Raw genomic sequence first — 19957 nt, 5'->3', positions numbered from 1 at the left:
TGGTGCGCCAGGGTCCCACACTCTCAGCAGCCCTCCCTAGGACAGCTGGACAGGTTTTCAGGGAGAAACCCACCTTAGCACCCACCCACACCCTATTTGCTGTTTCTGTAGGAAACAGAAAAATGAGCTTTAATCCTCACCATGAAAAGTTCTTACTGAACATAAAGTGGGGTTTCCTAAGGAGAGGAACAAGAACTGTATGTCATCATCTTTCCTGGAGTCCTTTCAGCAGTCTTCTGAGGGATGGGCCATGACCATTTCTGAAGCTCCTGGGTGAAAATCATCAGCCACCCAGCCTTGACTATCAGACACCATGCCTAGCACTTTGCATGCAGTGCCCCACTTATTCCATGGGCAACTCTGTGAGGAAGGTACTGCTGTTCCCACACACAGATGAGGAAGCTGAGGGTCCCACAGGCTCCCACACTTGGGAAGACTTGGAGCCAAGACGACAGTGCAGCCACAAAGGCCTTATTACATGTCAAGGAGTTTAAGTTTTGTTTTAAGAAAACTGAGGCCGGGCGCGGTGGCTCACACCTGTAATCCCAGCACTTTGGGAGGCCGAGGCAGGCGGATCATGAGGTCAGGAGATTGAGACCATGCTGGCTAACATGGTGAAACCCCGTCTTTACTAAAAATACAAAAAATTAGGCGGGCGTGGTGGCAGACGCCTGTAGTCCCAGCTACTCGGGAGGCTGAGGCAGGAAAATGGCATGAACCCAGGAGGTGGAGCTTGCAGTGAGCCGAGATTGCACCACTACACTCCAGCCTGGGTGACAGAGCGAGACTCCATCTCAAAAAAAAAAAAAAAAAAAAAACAGTAAAAAGGAAAATTGAAAAGTGCATGGGCAGCTTTGAGCAGGAACATGATACTGTTATGTTTTAGAAAGAAAGTTCTGTCTACAGTGTGGAAAATAGACTGGAAAAAGAATATGACTGGAGACAGAGAGACCAGTCACAAGACTAAATCAAAACTAGATCATGGCAGTGGGGATGGAGAGAACTAGACAGTTTGGAGCAAGAGAAGAGGTTAATAGGACTTGGTGACTGGTGAATGAGATGAGGAAAAGGTTTGAAGAGGATCAGGGCATTGCTCCAAACTATGCCACTGTGGCAAATTGGCTATTTTGAGCTGAAAGCAATGGAGAAATGGCAGATACAGGAAGTGCTGTCTGCCCTCCCCTTTTCTACCTAAAAGCAGTATGTAAATTTCCCCTGAGAAGGGTGCTCTCGTTGTACTAGGAAGAGGAGAACATGCTTGTCACCAGGGATGGGAAGTCAATGCCAAGATGAGGCTGTACAAACCTTACTAAAATTACCCTTATCTTCCATCGGTTACTTATCTTCCATCAGTTTCCTAGTTACTTTCCCATCCCCCTTCCAGCCCAAACGCCTTTTTTCCTTTGTCATGTCTCCACATTTCTGCTCCTGCCCCCTTGGACACATTTTCTACACAACTTCCAAAAGAATCTTTGCTTTAAAATTCCTATTTTGCACTTAGACTAAAATTTAAACTCCATTTTATGACCTGCAAGGCCTTGTGTGATTTGGCACCTTCTGACTACTTCTTTCTTTCCAATCTCTCCCTTAATACCCTTCTGCCACAGTGGACTTTGAACACACGCAGCCCTTTTTTCCCTAGAGCCCTTGCACTAGCTGTTTTGTCTGCCTTTCCCTTTTCACTTCCTTTTCAAATGGCCAGGTCTTCTCATCCTACAGATCCTAACTTAACTGCCTCCTCTTCAAAGAGGCCTTCAATGGCCCCTCTAGCTAAAATAGAGTCAGTCGCCCCTATAGTTCTCCAACATACCATGACATTTTTGCTTTTTTCATAATACAAACCACAGTAAAATTAGTTTTCTTTTTCTTTCAGATCCCCAGGTGTCAAAGGTCTTGAGGAATGCTGTGTCCTCCGGAGTGATCACAGCCCAGTGCTGGACATCATGGGATGTAATTTTTTAACTTATTCATTTCCTTTTGTGCATGTGTGCGTCTCTCACACAAGACTGTAAGTTTGATATGGAGGATCCCTATACCTGCTTTGTTCCCCATTATGTGCCCAGCACCTAGCTCAGGGATCTATCATTTAAGAATGCACGAAACTGTAACAGAAAACTAACAGTAGCTTAAGCCAAGAAGGTTTACTTTTCCCACATAGTAAGAAATCCAGAGACAGGTTCAGTGCTCAATGTTGATGTCTCTGTGCTTGTCTTTCTCTCTGCCTCAGGGCTGCAAGGTGGCTGATGCAGCTCCTGCCATCTCATCCATGTTCAAGGCAGGAAATTAGGGAGATGAGGACAGGCTGTATCAGTTGCATCTGTCCCATTTTATGAAGAAACAGAAGCCTTCCCAAAACCCATCAGAGTTCTACTTTTATCTCATGGGCCAAAACTAACACACAGGGCCATCCATAGCTGCAAGGGATAGTGTGTGCTGGGCTTTGTAGCCTCTATAGTGAGGAGCAGCAAGGAAGAAGAATATTCAGAATGGCTTTGAGGTAGCTGATCAACAGTGTCTTTTGCAAGGGGACTATGTGAAGATGTGTATACCTGAGGTCAAGAGTTTGGGAAGACGGGAAACAGCTGGAGAGATGCGTTGAGGCCAGATTGCAGAGGATCGTAAAGACTTTAATTCTATATTCTCACTTCTTTTTTTTTTCTTTTCTTGAGAGAGAGTCTCGCTGTGTCACCCAGGCTGGAGTGCAGTGCCATGATCTCGGCTCACTGCACCCTCTGCCTCCTGGGTTCAAGTGATTCTCCTGCCTCAGCCTCCCAAGTAGCTGGGATTACAGGTGCACGCCACCATGCCCAGCTAATTTTTGTATTTTTAGTAGAGATGGGGTTTCACCATATTGGCCAGGCTCGTCTCGAACCCCTGGCCTCAAGTGATCCACCTGCCTCAGCCTCCCAAAGTGCTGGGATTACAGGCATGAGCCACCACACCCGGCCTATTCTCACTTCTGAGCCAAGGCACATGACTCAGGAGCACTAGCTGCCTCCCCTCATGGTGTCTCCTGCTTCCCCCATCTCTCCTCTCTCCCCCTTTGAAAACCCAAAACAGTGGAGTATGGTCAAGACGAGGAAGGCAGGAAGCATCTTCAGTCCCCTACCCACAGCGAGGCCATAGCAGGTGACTGGATGATAGCGATAGAATGAATTAAGAGAAAAAGGGATTAGGAGCTAGGGAAATGAAGGAAGTTTATCCTTGTTCTGGACTTAAGAATGAAAAACAGAACCAATGAGACTAGGATTTCTAATTGTCCATCTGTGGATTAGTAAAGCAGTCTTTTTTCCTGATTCTCAGTTGTCCTCTTGTCAGTATCTTTCCCAAAATATACTGATGGGAAAACCGTCTGGCGCCATCTCACTCCTCTCTAGGGCCTGGATTAGGGCATATGGCTAATATTTTAGATTGTAAATTGGAAAGCAGTAACCAGAAGAATACAGATATTAGTAAAATCTAAACTGTACTGTAGGTTTAATGCTCAGGACCACAGCCTGAAGGCTGGTGCCTCAGCCAGGCGCATTGGCTCACACCTGTAACCCCAGCACTTTGTGGGGCAGAGGCGGGTGGATAGCTTGAGGTCAGGACTTCGAGACCAACCTGGCCAACATGGTGAAATGCTGCCTCTACTAAAAATATAAAAATTAGCCAAGTGTGGTGGCACGTGCCTGTAGTCCCAGCTACTCAGGAGTCTGAGGCACAAGAATCATCTGAACCCGGGAGGCGGAGGTTGCAGTGAGCCAAGATCGCGCCACTGCACTCCAGCCTGGGTGACAGAGCAAGACTCTGTCTCAGAAAAAATAAATCAATAAATAAAAACCTGCTGCCTCTGCAGATTAGCATATATGAGGATGTTTTCCCTCCCCCAGAAGCCATCTTCCCGAGGCATGAATATTCCTTGCAAGTTTTGTGAGCACCACCCAGTAAAATTTGTTCTGGATGCTCCACAGCACACCACCACATTCTCATGCTCGTCTGACTGTTTAAGGGCCACAGGGTGACTGTATGTAAATACAGTGGAAGGCTTGGCTGAGCTCAGGGAGTTAATTGGTCATCACTTGTTTAAGAAAGACCTCCTTAATTACATTTGGCTTCTCCACTCCTGAGTAATGTTACTTTGATCATGAGCACCGTAATTAAAGTTTCATAGCATGCCGCATTGGTAGGTATATAGTTGATTGAATGCCATGGATCTTGCCTTTGAATTTCTATTTCTAACTAGCTCTGGCCTTTTTCTTTAGAAGCAATTTTGTTTCTATAGCAACATTATTCTAGAGGAACTGGGGACAGACCCAAACAATATCTACAAATGCAGAATCAAGAATCAAACCGTGTAAGGTGGAAGTGCCGGAGTGGGCTGAAGGTATGGCAAGAATTGGTGTAGGCCATGAAGAGCTATTGCATAATCCAACTTCAGGTAAAAAGACCTCCTCTCTCCTTGGCAAGGAATTAATTAGACCCTCATCAAAAAGTCTTTTTTTTTTTTTTTTTTTTTTTAAGATGGAGTCTCACTGAGTCACCCAGGCTGGAGTGCAGTGGTGCGATCTCGGTTCACTGCAACCTCCGCCTCTTCAGTTCAAACGATACTCTTGCCTCAGCCTCCTGAGTAGCTGGGACTACAGGTGTGCACCACCATACCCAGCTAATTTTTTTGTATTTTTAGTAGAGATGGGCTTTCACCATGTTGGCCAGGCTATTCTTGAACTCCTGACCTCAAGTGATCTGCCCACCCCAGCCTCCCAAAGTGCTGGGATTACAGGCATGAGCCACCACGCCCAGCCAAAAAAGTCACTTCAAGAGTGGGCTCAAACCCCAGCTCTTCTCATATCCTGCCTCTTGCTCCCTTTTGGGTTCCTTACCTTCCAGCAGTACTGGAATTATTGCTGGTTCCCCTGGCAGCCTCCCCACCGCCCCTCCTTCATGCCTTCACTCACACTGCTCCCACACCTACAATCCCCAATCCCTTTAGAGTCCAGCTCAAAAGTCTGAATTCTTCCTTGCTCCCTTCAGGAACATTCCTTTTTCTCTATGATTTATAATCCCCACCCCACACCCATAGCATAAAGGAAGTGTGCACCATAGATGCTCCGTTCTATTAATATAGATTGGCTGGAATTTTAAAATATAAGAACTATTGATAGCTAATATTTATTGAGCATTCACCACATCCCAGGAACTGTGCAAACTTGTTACATGAACTACCTTACGTATTCTACACAGCCCTATGAGGTGTTCACTAGCACCATCATCTCTACTCCATGTACAGATGAACTGGGGCAGTCGGAGAGGTTCATTAGCATGCTCCAGGCTACACACATGATCTGTGACAGAGTCAGAATTTGAGCCCATGCTCCTGTCCGTTCTGCAATACAGTACTAAATGCTCAGTTCAATGGCCGGTTTCCCCGGCTGGCAAGAAAGGAAATAAGGCAGGGTGTGAACCTACCAGTGAGTATGCTGGGTGGTTGTTCCCTCATCCCTGTATAATTTACTCCATGGCTCAGCCAAAGTGGCAGTGATATAATCGCTGTGTCCCTAGGGTATGTGCCACTGCCTGGAATTTAAATGAACAAACTCCATGAGATCGAAACTCCAGAAGCAGCATAGATACCCAGCAGCAACCTATTTGCCGCTTGTCAAATCAGCAGCCCTTGTTTCCTCTCATAAAGTAAAACTCAGCTAAAAGAAATTCTTATCCACCAATACAAACACAAGACTATTGCCCCTTCTTACATAATGTCTATGGCAGACTTCTGAATATATAATGTAGGTTTGTGATCCTGTTGTCTGCTTACTTTTTAGAGCCCTTTCCTAGGAGCTAGCAGATTGTGGATTCACACCAGGGTGTCTGCCGGTGTGAGCAGAATGTGTCTTATGATGGGGGCCCTAAACTGGAGGCACAGCCCAGCAAAGCCTTGACCATTCTAAGAATCAAAAGGAAGCTTCAGCACTTGGATGTATCTGCAAAGGCTCCATGGAGGAAGTGGACTTACGGGAGTTGATTTAATTATTAGGAGAAGAGGCTTCTTGGTCACTGGAGAACACCACCCTTGCCTCCTTCCCTCACTCAGAGGATCAGGTGTCCCACCTTCCATCCAAAGCTCATCCTGTCACCTGTGCTGGGGGCCAGGTCTCTCACTTCCTCAGGAATTTCATTCTACCATCTACTCTGTCCTGGTTGTTTCAGTCTCTCCCTGGTCTCTGGCTCCTCCTTCTCAACATAAATTCATGCTCACATCTCTTTAATTGGAACAACAAAAAACATCTTACTTCAATCTAATCTTGCTTTCCAGGTACATCTCAGCTCTCTCATTACCTCTATAAATTGTCTTAGAAATGACTATACACAAAGTGTTTACATCCTTCCCCCTCATTTCCTCTACTCATTGACATTTACTTTCTCTAAAACTGATCATCATGAAGTCCAGCATAGTTGGCCTTTATCAGGCTGAATAGCTCCTCTGTACTGATCAATACTGAGACGCCTCCTTCTCCCTGTTATTCTTCCTCTGGTACCTGTGACCTGCCATTCTCCAGGTGCGCCTGCCTCACACTACCTCCCCACTTCTTTCATAGGTGCATCTCTCACTGCCCACCCCTAAATGTTGGTGTCCCCAGGAGGGGATTCTCTATCCTCTTCTGGCTGCATCATGTGATTGCGCCCACTTCCAACAGCAGGTCATCCATGACCATGAAAATCGTGCACATGGGTTCTGTGACCATCCATGACCTATTGACTCCTAAGTATTTATTTACAGCCCATCTCTCTTCTTGACTTAATTTTTTTCTTCATCTCATCTCCTTTCAAAATGTCACCCTCAGGCATGCGGAAATAAGAAATGGGTTAACTGCTGAGACATACACTGAATAATTCCTCTTTGATACAAAAACATAACAAAAATTCTGGGGTTTTTTTTTTTCAGACAGAGTCACTCTGTCGCCCAGGCCAGAGTGCAGTGGCACAATCTAGGCTCAGTGCAACCTCTGCCTCCTGGGTTCAAGTGATTCTCATGCCTCAGCCTCCCAAGTAGCTGGGATTACAGGTACATGTGTCACCACACCTGGCGAATTTTTGAATTTTTAGTAGAGATGGGGCTTTACCATGTTGGCCAGGCTGGTCTCAAACTCCTGGCCTCAAGCAATCTGCCTGATTAGGCCTCCCAAAATGCTGGGATTATAGGCAAGAGCCATTGCTCCTGACTTTAACATGACAAAAGTTGTAAAAGTAGGAATGGATAAGATCCACCCTCTTTTCGAGGTCTTTTCCTAGTAGGAAGAGAGGTAGAGTCAGGGAAATATTCATTTCTTCTTCAAGTTACACATACTTCACAGTGTGTAAATCTCAACTATTTAATTTACCAACCCCAATTAGACGTGGTTTTCTTGAGTGCTGATGTTTAGTATTATTTATTTTTGTAGTCTCAGTTCCCAGCCAAGTACCAGTATATAGTGAAAGCTTGGTGTATGATTGTGGGATGGATAAATGAATGAATGTGTTTCCCAATTCATAAAATTGCTGAAAGAAAGGTGAGGAATGAGGAGGAAGAGGGGTGTCCTGACTGTGCCACCAGCCTGCTACCTGCTTAGGATGCCAACAGGAAGTTGGCACATGAGGAAAAGTATAAAAATGCAGAAATAAATCCGGATGCTCAAAATGCGTATATCCAGTGACCTACTTGACATATTCATACAAGGAATTTGCAGATACTTCAAACAACACGTCCAAAGTTGAGCTCTCACTGCACACTTTTCCTCCCTCCTTTTCATGCCTCCATCTTCCCCATATCTCTAAATAGCACTACCATTCACCTATGTGCTCAAATCAAAACATAAAATCACCCTGAATAGAGAGGCATCTTCCTTGTTAGCTGGACGGCCCTCAGGCATCATCTTTCTCCCTATGTGACTATCATCTGAGCTCAGAATATTCCTCTGGGCAACAGTATCATCCCCCTCCTTGGGAATCTCACATTTGCACTTGAGCAGGCTGCCAGCTGTTTCCTGTCTCCCCCCAACTTCTCTTAAGTAAAGTGGGGGGATGGGTGGGAAAGAGTGGGGACGTTTCCTGGAGCACAAACCTACAGTGCCTCCAGCCCTGCCTGGCCAGGAGTGAGAACTTGGGAGGCCACATACATTTTTCTGACCCCTGCCTATAATTCCTCCCTATTAACCAGGCTTTGGCCTGCGCCTCGTTGGTTGTGGTGTTTGGCCCACCCTCTGGCTTAACACATTTGTGACTCCCTCTCATGTTCATTCATTTCACATGTATTGAACCTCTCCTGTATGCCGAGCACTGTCCTAGGCAATTCCGTTTATAAGCGAACAAAACAAAGACCCTTACCCTTGTAGAGCAGGGGATATAGATAGCAAATAATAGACATGTAAATTTTAACAGTATATTATATTATGTCTTAGAAAGTAGTAAGTGCGATGGCAAAATTTAAAAGTAGACTGAAGAGAATGGCAGTGTTTGGGAGGTTGGCATGGAGATCGTGGTGTGCAGTTCCTGCCGATGTGGCCAGGGAAGCCCTTCTGGAGAAGCAAGACTTGAAAATAGTAAGGGGGTTGGCCAGATGCAACCTGGGAGAAGCCCTTCCTAGGCGCAGAGGCTGTCAGACGGGGCGGGCCTGTGCGGTCGAGGAACTTAGAGGTCAGAGGGGCTGAAACAGAGAGCCCAGGGGAAGCACAGAGAGGTGACAGGAGTGGGCAGGTCTGGTAAGGACTTAGAAGTCACTTCAGAGGCTTTGATTTTCCTGCTGTATAACATGGAGAAGGCCATTGTAGGATTTCAAGCAGAGCAGTGACAAAATCAAGTGTTGCAAGAATCCCTCTGGCTGCTCTTTGGATCATATACTGTGAAGGGGTCAGGGTTGGGGCTGGCGGACGAGGTCAGAAGCAGACAGCCGGTTAGCAGTCTCCTGCAGTCAAGCAGACAAGAGGTGATGGTCACTTGGACTTGGATGGTGTCACTGAAGTAGTGAGAAGTGTTCAGAGTCTGTGATATTTTGAAGGTAGACCCAACAGGATTTCCTGGTGGACTGTATATGAAAGAAAGAGAGGAATCAAGATGCCACCAAGATTCTTGGTTTGAGCAGCTAGAAGAATGGCTTTGCTACTAACTGAGATGCGAAAGATCTGGGCTGGTGGAGCAGATCTGGGGTTCCAGGAGCCGTTCTTCATTCTCTGTCTCCCAACCACGAGCAAGACAGAGATTCCACCTCCAAAGTGTCTCTTGAATCTTATTGTCTCTCTACATCACTCCACCCGACACTGGGGGACTAATAACCACCGTCATACCTCACCCGGACTCTTGAGATGGTCTCCTGCTTCCTACCCTGGTCTTTTCTAATCCATTCTCAGTGCCTGCTGTTCCATCGTGCATTAGACAGTCTGAAGCAGATTGATCTTTGTAGTAGAAGCTGTCACTTTCTTGCTTAACACCTTTTCACGGTTTCCTGTTGCATCAGACTCCACTCCCTGGGACTCAAGCTCTCTGTGTCATCTGACGCCCACTTCCTACTCCAGGCTCATTCTTTACTACTCCCCTCCTTGCTGCAGATACAGTGGATCTCTGTATTTCTCAAACACACCATGCTCTTTGGCAGCTTAGGACTCCTGCTTATCTTGCTCTCTCCACCTGGAATGCTCTTCCTCCCACTCGGCATGGGCACGGCTGGATCTTTCATATCCTCTGGGTCTCTGCTTACATGGTGCCTACTCAGGGAGGCCCTCCTCACCCAACCTGTTAGAGGGACCCTCACTCTATTATTCTCTACCACAACATCTTTTACAGCATTTTCACACTGGTAATTATGTATGCACACGTTTTATTTGTTGTTCTATTGGTTGCTCTCCCACCAAACTGTAAGCTCGTTGAGGCCAAGAACTGTGCCTGCTTTGTTTACCACTATATCCACAGCATTAAGCACAATGAGCAGCTATGGATGCCCCTAAAAATGTGTTGCATAAATGAATGAATGAATATTAACTGTAATGCACTTTATAGCTTAAATACAATAAAGACAGTTACTCTCAGAATAACATTTATACCCCTCAACACAGCCACACCCTCCCTGGATGATCGGGCTACAGGGCCTCCTCCTCCTCTCTCACCTATCCATCCTCCCGCTACACTTACCCACTTGTTATTTGGGGAAGAGACTGTGGTCATCCTTGCTGTAGACATTGTTCAGGCTACTTCATCCATCCAGAGCTCTCCTACACCTCACTTGACCTGATTTAGACATCTCTTCTGAAAGGTCTTCTCTGAACCCCGCGCCTATGAACCCACAGAATATGCTGAATGTCTACTGATGTTTTCCTTACCTGCCTACCTTCCACCCCACCCAGTAGGTAAGCAACTTAAATACAGGTAGTGGGCCCTGAGTCTTGTTCACTGTAGTATCTCAAGCACAAGCACAGTACTCAGCACAAAATGATGCTCAAAAAATGTCATTAAAAGAATGAACAAGCAGATGAATGAACACTAACGATATATTTCTAGGGAGAGAGTCTAAAAGTAAGTAAATGGGCTACATTAATATGTAGACTTAATACTTGAATTTAACATAGTAATTTGCATGTTGATAATTACATATAAAAATCCTTTGAAATTGTTAGAATCCTGGCTGGGCACAGTGACTCATGCCTGTAATCCCAGCACTTTGGGAGGCCCAGGTGGGTGGATCACTTGAGGTCAGGAGTTCAAGACCAGCCTGGTCAACATGGTAAAACCCCATCTGTACTAAATATACAAAAATTAGCCAGGTGTGGTGGCACGTGCCTGTAATCCCATTTACTCAGGAGACTGAGGCAAGAGAATTGCTTGAACCCAGGAGGCAGAGGTTGCAGTGAGTTGAGATCACACCACTGCACTCCAGCCTGGGCAGCAGAGCAATGCTTCATCTCAAAATAAACAAACAAATAAATAAATAAATACAATACAATACAATACAATTATGAGAATCCTTAAGTAAGTTGCACTCTTTTTAACCTCAGATATAGTTTATATAATTACTTTGCTTTCAAAACCCTTTAACTCAGCTCGGACCAAATAATCAATGATGGTTTTCCTTTCTGCTAATATGCCACAGGGAAGAGGAAACATTTGTTTAAGTTCAGAAAATCAAGAAACTTGCCCAGGATCAGAGAGCAGGCATCCAAAATTAAGTCCGACTCCAAGTCAGTGCTCATTTGATGCGACTAGTGTTTTCAAAAATATTTTTTCTTTTTTTTTTTTTTTGAGGTGGAGTTTCACTCCTGTTGCCCAGGTTGGAGTGCAATGGCACAATCTCGGCTCACCACAACCTCCGCTTCCTGGTTTCAAGTGATTCTCCTGCCTCACCCTCCTGAGTAGCTGGGATTACAGGTATGCACCACCACACCCGGCTAATTTTTTGTATTTTTTAGTAGAGACAGGGTTTCTCCATGTTGGTCAGGCTGGTCTTGAACTCCCAACCTCAGGTGATTCGCCTGCCTCAGCCTGCCAAAGTGCTGGGATTGCAGGCATGAGCCACCATGCCCTGCTTCAAAATTTTCTTTTACCCTAATCCCCAGTCAGAAATACATTTTACATTCAACCCAGGACAAACACACACACATATATACACATACCCCTCAAACGTTTCACAAAATAATATTTACCATTGCTACCAATGTAAAATGAAAGCAGAGCAAAGCCAATATCACATATTATTTTATTGATATTTATATAGATTATAAAAATCCAAAATAGCACAAAACAGAAATGTAGACATGATTTTTATTTAGTGGACAGATATGCTAAAGCATTTATGAATTCATTCTGTGGAATACCTGAGGCAATAAGTACATCTCATACATTGTTCAACCTAGTTTCTTTCTTTTTAAAATCCAGTCAAAGTTGAAATCCTAAAAATTCACACAAATAGGCTGTAGCAATTGTTAACAATAGTAATACACCAGTTATGATAGTAGCACTGAAATTTTTCTTCAGTCTTAATCCACGTAATATACATTATGTCTTTTAATCATTCTTCAGTATAAGAATTAAACACAGGCCAGGCGCGGTGGGGCATGCCTATACTCCCTGCACTTTGGAAGGCCAAGGCGGGTGGATCACTTAAGCCCACAAGTTCAAGACCAGTTTGGGCAACATGGCAACCCTCATCTCTACAAAAAATACAAAAATTAGGCATGGTGGTCCCAGCTACTTGGGAGGTTAAGGTGGGAGGATCTCTTGAGCCTAGAAAGTCGAAGCTGCAGTGAACTGAGATCATGCCACTGCACTCCAGCCTGGGTGAAAAAATGAGACCCTGTCCGAAAAAAATAATAATAATAAATAAAAGAAAAGAATTAAATACAATCAGTTATTCTCTTCTTTGTTCACCAGGTTTAATTCAATTGTTGATTCAGAGATTTGAAAAGAAAATAGATCTTTTATTGAAATGCTTTTCTGTCAAGCTTCGTATTTTCTTCTGAAAAGTAATCATTGTGACTTTGAAAGAAAAATGAGATGTAGCAACATCTCTAATTTTATTTCTCAAACTGATTTTGTAATGTTCTCTTCTATGTGTTGCAACAATGTTGGGAACATACAGCAGCGTAATTATTACCTTTATAAGGAAAATTTTAAGACTTAGGAATGAATATCCCTTCAATGGAATGCTGGTGCCTCTGGGACTATTTGATCCTATAGGGATATGTGCCTTTGATTTTGACTAGGCTATTTTAAAACTCTGTAGAAATAAAAGTCAGCATATGGAAAACTGATAGCAATGTGAATAATTCTTGCATACAGACATACACATAAATTCTGCTCAGTGGAGTTTCAATTGAAGAATTGGAACAAGACGATTAATTTCCCAGATGGCTTTTCCATTCACATGCCTGGTGCTTTGTCAAGGATAGCTAGCAGGCTGGGCTCAGCTGGTACTATTGACCAGAGAGTCTATATGTGGTCTCTTATGTAGCTTGGGGTTTTCACAACACAGCAGCTGTGTCCTAGGAAGAGCCTTTGGACCAAGTATTCCAAAAGACCGAAGCAGAAGCTGCAAGGCTAATTTTCACCTAGCCTTGGAATTCATGCATCCTTACTCCTACCACATTCTATTGGTTACAAGAGAGTCACTAAAGCCAACCTAGATTCAAGTGGAGAGGAATTAGACCCCACCTCTCAATGGGAGGGATGTATGATACTTACAGCCACCTTTTAAAATTGCTGCCTTTTAGATTCCTTAAATGTGTTTAACATATTAAAGTGTATTGTACAGCTGAGTGCAGTGGCTCACGCCTGTAATCCCAGCAATTTGGGAGGCCAAGGCAGAATGATTGCTTGATGCCAGGTGTTCAAGACCAGTCTGGCATAGCGAATTTCTGTCTTCATGAAAAAATTTTTAATTGTTTTTGTTTTTAAGACAGAGTCTTGCTCCGTCGCCCAGGATGGAGTATAATGGTATGATCTTGGCTCACTGCAACCTCTGCCTCCTGGGTTCAAACAATTCTTGTGTCTCAGCCTCCTGAGCAGCTGGGATTACAGGTGTGCACCACCACACCCAGCTAATTTTTGTATTTTTAGTAGAGATGGTTTTGCCATGTTGGCCAGGCTGGTCTCGAAATCCTGGCCTCAAGAGATCCACCCACCTCGGCCTTCCAAAGCGCTGGGATTACAGGCATGAGCCACCACACCCGGTCTAAATTTTTTTTTTTTTTTTTGAGACGGGGTCTTGCTCTGTCCCAGGCTGAAGTGCAGTGGTGTGATCTCGGCTCCCAAGCAGCTGGGATTACAGGCACCTGCCACCACGCCTGGCAAATTTTTGTAATTTTAGTAGAGATGAGTTTCACCATGTTGGCCAGGCTGGTCTCAAACTCCTGACCTCATGATTCACCCACCTTGGCCTCCCAAAGTGCTGGGATTACAGGCATGAACCACTGTGCTGGGCCAAAATTTTTTTTAATTAAAAAAATATATTATCTGAGCATGGTGGTGTGCACCTGTATTTCCAGTTATGCCGAGCCCAGGAGTTTGAGGCTGCAGTGAGCTTTGATCGCACCACTGAACTCCAGCCCAGGTGACAGAGCAAGACTCTGTCTTTAAAAAAAGGGGAAAATAATGCCCCCAAATCAGCTAAATGTGCACTTTTACTATCCAAATACCATGTCCAAAAATATTTGTCAGATGAGATAGTTTTTCAGTTTAACAAAATCTAAAGCTTATTTTTGACTATTTTTCCCTCATGGAAACCAGGACTTTGACTATGTGTGGTAAGTGAATATGTCAGCTCCAATATCTGAACAAAATATTTCTACAGGTTTTGCCCACTGGCATCTCATTTGATTTCAATAAATCCGTGAAGTTCAGTAAAATTTCTTCAGGTGCCAAAGCCTTATGATGAATAAACCAAGGCTGTTAGTAGTTTTTTAAACAATATTTATTAATTCTGCCAGATTTTCTGGTTGTATTTGTTGTCCACACTCATAATTCCTTTACATTTTTTTCAGTTTAAATAATATTCAATGTATGGCAATTCCTCAAAGAGCTAAAAACAGAATGACCATTGGACCCAGCAATCCCATTACTGGCTATATACCCAAAGGAATGCAAATCATTCTACCGTAAAGAGACATGCACACAAATGTTCATTGCAGCACTCTTCACAATAGCAAACACATGGAATCAACTTAAATGTGCGTCCATGACAGATTAGATAAAGAAAATGTGGGACATATACGCCATGGAAGACTATGCAGCTATAAAATAAAATGAGATCATGCCTTTTGCCGGAACATAGATGGAGCTGGAGGCCATTATTCTTAGGAAATTAACACAGGAACAGAAAGCCAAATACCACATATTCTCACTTATAATGGGGAGCTAAATGATGAGAGCTTATGAACACAAAGAAGGAAACAACAGACACTGGGGTCTACTTGAGGGGAGAGGGTGGGAGGTGGGAGAGGAGCAGAAAATATAACTATTGGGCATTGGGCTTCATACCTGGATGATGAAATATTATGTACAACAAACCCCATGACACATGTTTACCTATGTAACAAACCTTCACATGTACCCACAAACCTAAAATAAAAGTTAAAAATTTAAAAAAAAATGTTCAATAAACAATATACTTTTCCAACTAGGAGATTATATCTAATCCAGTTGAGGGTAAAATAAAATTTAAGGCTGGGTACGGTGGCTCACGCCTGTAACCCCAGCACTTTCAGAGGCTGAGGCGGGCAGATCACCTGAGGTCAGGAGTTCGCGACCAGCCTGGCCAACATGGTGAAACTTCGTCTCTACTAAAAATACAGAAAAAAAATTAGCCAGGCATGGTGGTGCATACCTGTAATCCCACCTACTCGGGAGGCTGAGGCACAAGAATCGCTTGAACCTAGGAGGCGGAGGTTGCAGTGAGCCGAGATTGCACCACTGCACTCCAGCCTGGGCAACAAGAGTGAAACTCCATCTTAAAATAAAATAAAGTAAACTAAAATAAAATAAAATTTAAATAATACAATGAATTCTTCATAAAAATTGTCTTGTCAGTCATATCTGATCTGACTAAAAGTGTTGGCAACTTGCAATATCAGTGCTTTCATTAAGTTGAATCACAAAATCTGTACCAGACTGTCACTGCATTCAAAAACATTGCATCTTATTGTTCTGTAATAGTATAGATTGGATGAGATATTATAGGATACTAAAAGGTATAATTTTTAATTTTTCAGCTGATTTATCATTTTATCGTAAAAAATCCTACATACCATCTCATCCGTCCTGGAAGAGTAATTTTTGACAGCTGTATGACCCATTTTCTTTTTCACCCCTAGTACACTACTAAATAGGTGATTATATGGCTCTTTCATTAAAAGTACTTGACAACTTATACATTTTTAACAATTATATGTATTTTTCCTTTGGAAACATTTCTTTGACTTATTGACAAGATATTATGTTGTATTTCCAGGTATTTTTTTTCTTTCAAAGGTCCTAAGCTTTCAATTATAAATTTTTTTTTATAAATAGTATGTTAAGTCTGTCATTTTTGTTAAGCCTTGCATATTTTATAAAATCGCATTTAAATAATCTTCACTATCAGGTCTTCTGTGTCCTTTTTCCTTTTTAGAATGCAACTCAAATAAAATAAAAAATAGTGTTCTCTTTTGGGTTTTGGCAGAGGCAGTTTGAGACAGGGTCTCACTCTGTCACCCAGGCTGGAGTGCAGTGGCACCATCTCGGCTCACTGCAGCTTCAACCTCTTGTGCTCAACTGATCCTCCCACCTCAGCCTCCTGAGTAGCTAGGACTACAGGTGTGCACCACCATGCCTGACTAATATTTGTATTTTTTGTAGAGATGGGTTTTGCCATGTTGCCCAGTCTGGTCTTGAATTCCTGGGCTCAAGCAATCTGCCAGCCTCAGCCTCCCAAAGTGCTGGGATTACAGGAGCGAGCCACCACACCTGGCCCAAAAACTGTTATTAGAGTCAACATTTTTCTCAGTATTGTCAGATTTATACCTCCAGATGCACAACAAATTCTTCATAAAAATTGTCTTGTCAGTCACATCTGGTCTGACTAAAAGTGTTGGCAATTTGCAGCATCAGTGTTGTGATTTAATTGAATCACAGAATCTGTATCAGACTGTAATTACATAAAAAACATTGCCTCTTATTATTCTGTAATAGTGAAGGTGTCAATAAGCTGAACTTGAATGTACCTCTATATTTTTATATCATCTGCTTTCTTCTTTAAAGCAGCTCTGTATAAGAGAATGTATACTAGTTCAACTAAAGTGTTATAATAGCTACAAACTGAAAAAAAAAAAAAAGTAGAATAACTTCCATTCCAAAAGATATCCTGACATTCTTAAGTGATACTCAGTTGAGAGTCTTAACAATTTGCTGATCAATTGCTATGGCACTTCACAACTAATTCAACATTATATCAATATAAAATTAAACTGTACAATGTTCACGTCCTAATATAAAATTGATCAAACTAGGCATCAAATAACAGAAAACCAAATAAGATGCCCAGGGTCAGCTATGTAGTTTCTGGAGCCAAATGCAAAACAAAAATATGCGGCCCAGGCTGGGTCCATGGTTCACACCTGTAATCCCAGCACTTTGGGAGGCCAAGGTGGGTGGAGTACTTGAGGTCAGGAGTTCAAGACCAGCCTAGCCAACATGGTGAAACGCCATCTCTACTAAAAATACAAAAATTAGCTGGGTGTGGTGGCTCATGCCCGTAATCCCAGCTACTCAGGAGACTGAGTTATGAGAATCACTTGAACTCAGGAGACAGAGGTTGCAGTGAGCTGAGATCATGCCACTGCATTCCAGCCTGGGAAACAGAACTAGACTCCATCTCAAGAAAAAAAGAAAGGAAAGAAAAAAGAAAGAGAAAGGAAGAAAGAAGGAAGGAAGGAAAGAAGGAAGGAAGGAAAGAAGGAAGGAAGGAAGGAAGGAAGGAAGGAAGGAAGGAAGGAAGGAAGGAAGGAAGGAAGGAAGGAAGGAAAGAAGGAAGGAAGGAAGGAAGGAAGGAAGGAAGGAAGGAAGGAAGGAAGGAAGGAAGGAAGGAAAGAAGGAAGGAAGGGAGGAAGGGAGGAAGGAAGGAGAAAGAAAAAAGAAAGCAAAAAGAAAGAAGAAAAGAAAGAAAGAAAAAGAAAAAGAAAGAAAAAGAAAGAAAGAAAGGGAAAGGAGAAAGAAAGAGAAAAAAGAAAGAAGAAAGAAAGAAACAAAGAAAGAGAAAGAGAAAGAAAGAAAAGAAAGAGAGAAAGAAAGAAAGAAAAAATATGCAGCCCTGCTTGGAAATGAACAAGTCAATTCCCCCTTTCTAAGGGCCCACCGTCCCAACCCATGGCAGACAGGTGAGCCCAGGTGAGGGGCGGCAGTAGTCACAGAGCAGACACAGAAATGGGGAGGCTAGCCGGGCAACCCAGGACACCACATGGTAGCATAGAGTGGGTGGCCAAGAACCTGTCTCAGGAAGGAGGGGAGGCCATGGAAGGCAGGGTGGGTTGTGAGTCAAGACTCAAGCCTCAGCGCATGCTTCTGTGTCCTGCCCCACTTCGCTTACCAAACACAAATTCAAAGATGCAAGTATTGGGAGGCCGAGACGGGCGGATCACAAGGTCAGGAGATCGAGACCATCCTGGCTAACATGGTGAAACCCCGTCTCTACTAAAAATACAAAAAAAAATTAGCTGGGCGAGGTGGCAGGCACCTGTAGTCCCAGCTACTCGGGAGGCTGAGGCAGGAGAATGACGTGAACCCGGGAGGCGGAGCTTGCAGTGAGCTGAGATCCAGCCACTGCACTCCAGCCTGGGCGACAGAGGGAGACTCCGTCTGAAAAAAAAAAAAAAAAAAAGATGCAAGTATTAACAATTTCAATATGGCAACCACGGAGTATCAAATTCCAAGCCCAGGGCCCTTCTGAATGGGGTTCACCATACAACTGCACTGGTTACACCCTCGTGAAGCCATCTCTGGAGATGCCAGTGAGCAAAAGAACAAATGGGCCACTCCTGACCGATGCATTCTGTCCCACACAGCCTGTCCTCACATGACCAGTCATGATAGCTGCAGGATGAAGAATATGTGATGCACTTTCATATTCTTTTTGTTGTTGTTATTGTTCTGATCAAACCATGCTTAAGGGCTCAGGTCTCCCTAAAAGCCAGTCCTTATAAGGTGGGAAGAGTCAGGAAAGGCTGCCTGGTACAACAGCAAGAATATGGCCAGGAGACAACAAACCTTGGCTGTCATCTTCAACATTGCATATGGTAAGCACATCCCTTCATCTCTGGGCCTCTGCTTTCTTATTATTAAATTCCTTATGTACCATTGGCTTGCTTATTATTAATCATTAATAGGGGTTAGGCGAGGTAACCTTTAACATTCCCTCCAGCTCTGTTTATGTGAGAAGGAAACAACATAAATAGGTGTTTGACATAAGGTATTTCATGTCCTGACTGTTTTATTTCCATTTTTATTGGACTCGTTGTAATCAGTGTATTTTGATTAATCAAAGCCATATCCGAGCTGTTTGTTCTGATGTTTTTGTAGCATAGAAGCCAAAAGAAATGAGCTGTGAGTAATTTGGATGTGTGTAGGCAAAAAGGCCCCTCGTATCCTTCAGGCCTAGCTGCAGATGGGTTAATTCTATAACGCTAGATTTTAAAATAACAATAATTAATACCTGGGACACATCCTTTTATCTAAGATGCTTAAAGGGCTTTGTGGTCATTAACCCATAAATCCACTGGCCTCAAGCCATCAGGAACTCAAGAGGAATCTCCTTAGAAGACAAGCAGACCAAAAACTAAAACATCACCAGGAGGAGGAATGACAACCATGACTAACAGCAGGAAGGGGGTGGGAGGTGCAGGATCAACAAAATAGTGCTCCTGGAAGAAGTAAATGGAAAATCCTCCTGCGGTTCTGCTGACAGCAGTTTCACCACTCACTATGCTCTTCGAGTCATATTTCATCATCAGAAAAATCCCTTTACCCTTAATGTAAGCATTAGCCTTCACAACTTTGGAAAGACTGCTGTTACACCCAAAGCAGGTAAAGGGGAACTTAAGGTGTAATTGGATGCAAGAAAATTCTATCATCCCTAGAATTTTCTTCTCTCATAGGAGAAAATGGCTTTTTGAAGTTAAGGAATCTCTAAAGATAGAACACCAGCCAGGCGCAGTGGCTCACATCCATAATCCCAGCACTTTGGGAGGCCAAGGCGGGCAGATCACGAGGTCAGGAGATCGAGACCATTCTGGCTAATACGGTGAAACCCCATCTCTACTAAAAATACAAAAAATTAGCCGGGCGTGGTGGCGGGCGCCTGTAGTCTCAGCTACTTGGGAGGCTGAGGGAGGAGAATGGCGTGAACCCGGGAGGCAGAGCTTGCGGTGAGCCCAGGTTGGGCTACTGTACTCCAGCCTGGGCAAGAAAGCGAAACTCCGTCTCAAAAAAC

The 19957-nt window shown here is 43.6% G+C and overlaps 1 non-coding gene across 1 annotated transcript; it reads right to left on the bottom strand.

Moving 5' to 3' along the window:
• Positions 1-1864: 1864 nt before the first annotated feature.
• Positions 1865-1953, bottom strand: LOC123567799 (small nucleolar RNA SNORD88). The gene has a single exon (XR_006690902.2). It is a non-coding gene; the product is annotated as a small nucleolar RNA SNORD88 (small nucleolar RNA).
• Positions 1954-19957: the final 18004 nt, after the last annotated feature.

This window comes from Macaca fascicularis, chromosome 11 (assembly GCF_037993035.2).
Source record: "Macaca fascicularis isolate 582-1 chromosome 11, T2T-MFA8v1.1".
NCBI lineage: Eukaryota > Metazoa > Chordata > Mammalia > Primates > Cercopithecidae > Macaca > Macaca fascicularis.
This window is presented reverse-complemented; position numbering and strand designations above follow the sequence as displayed.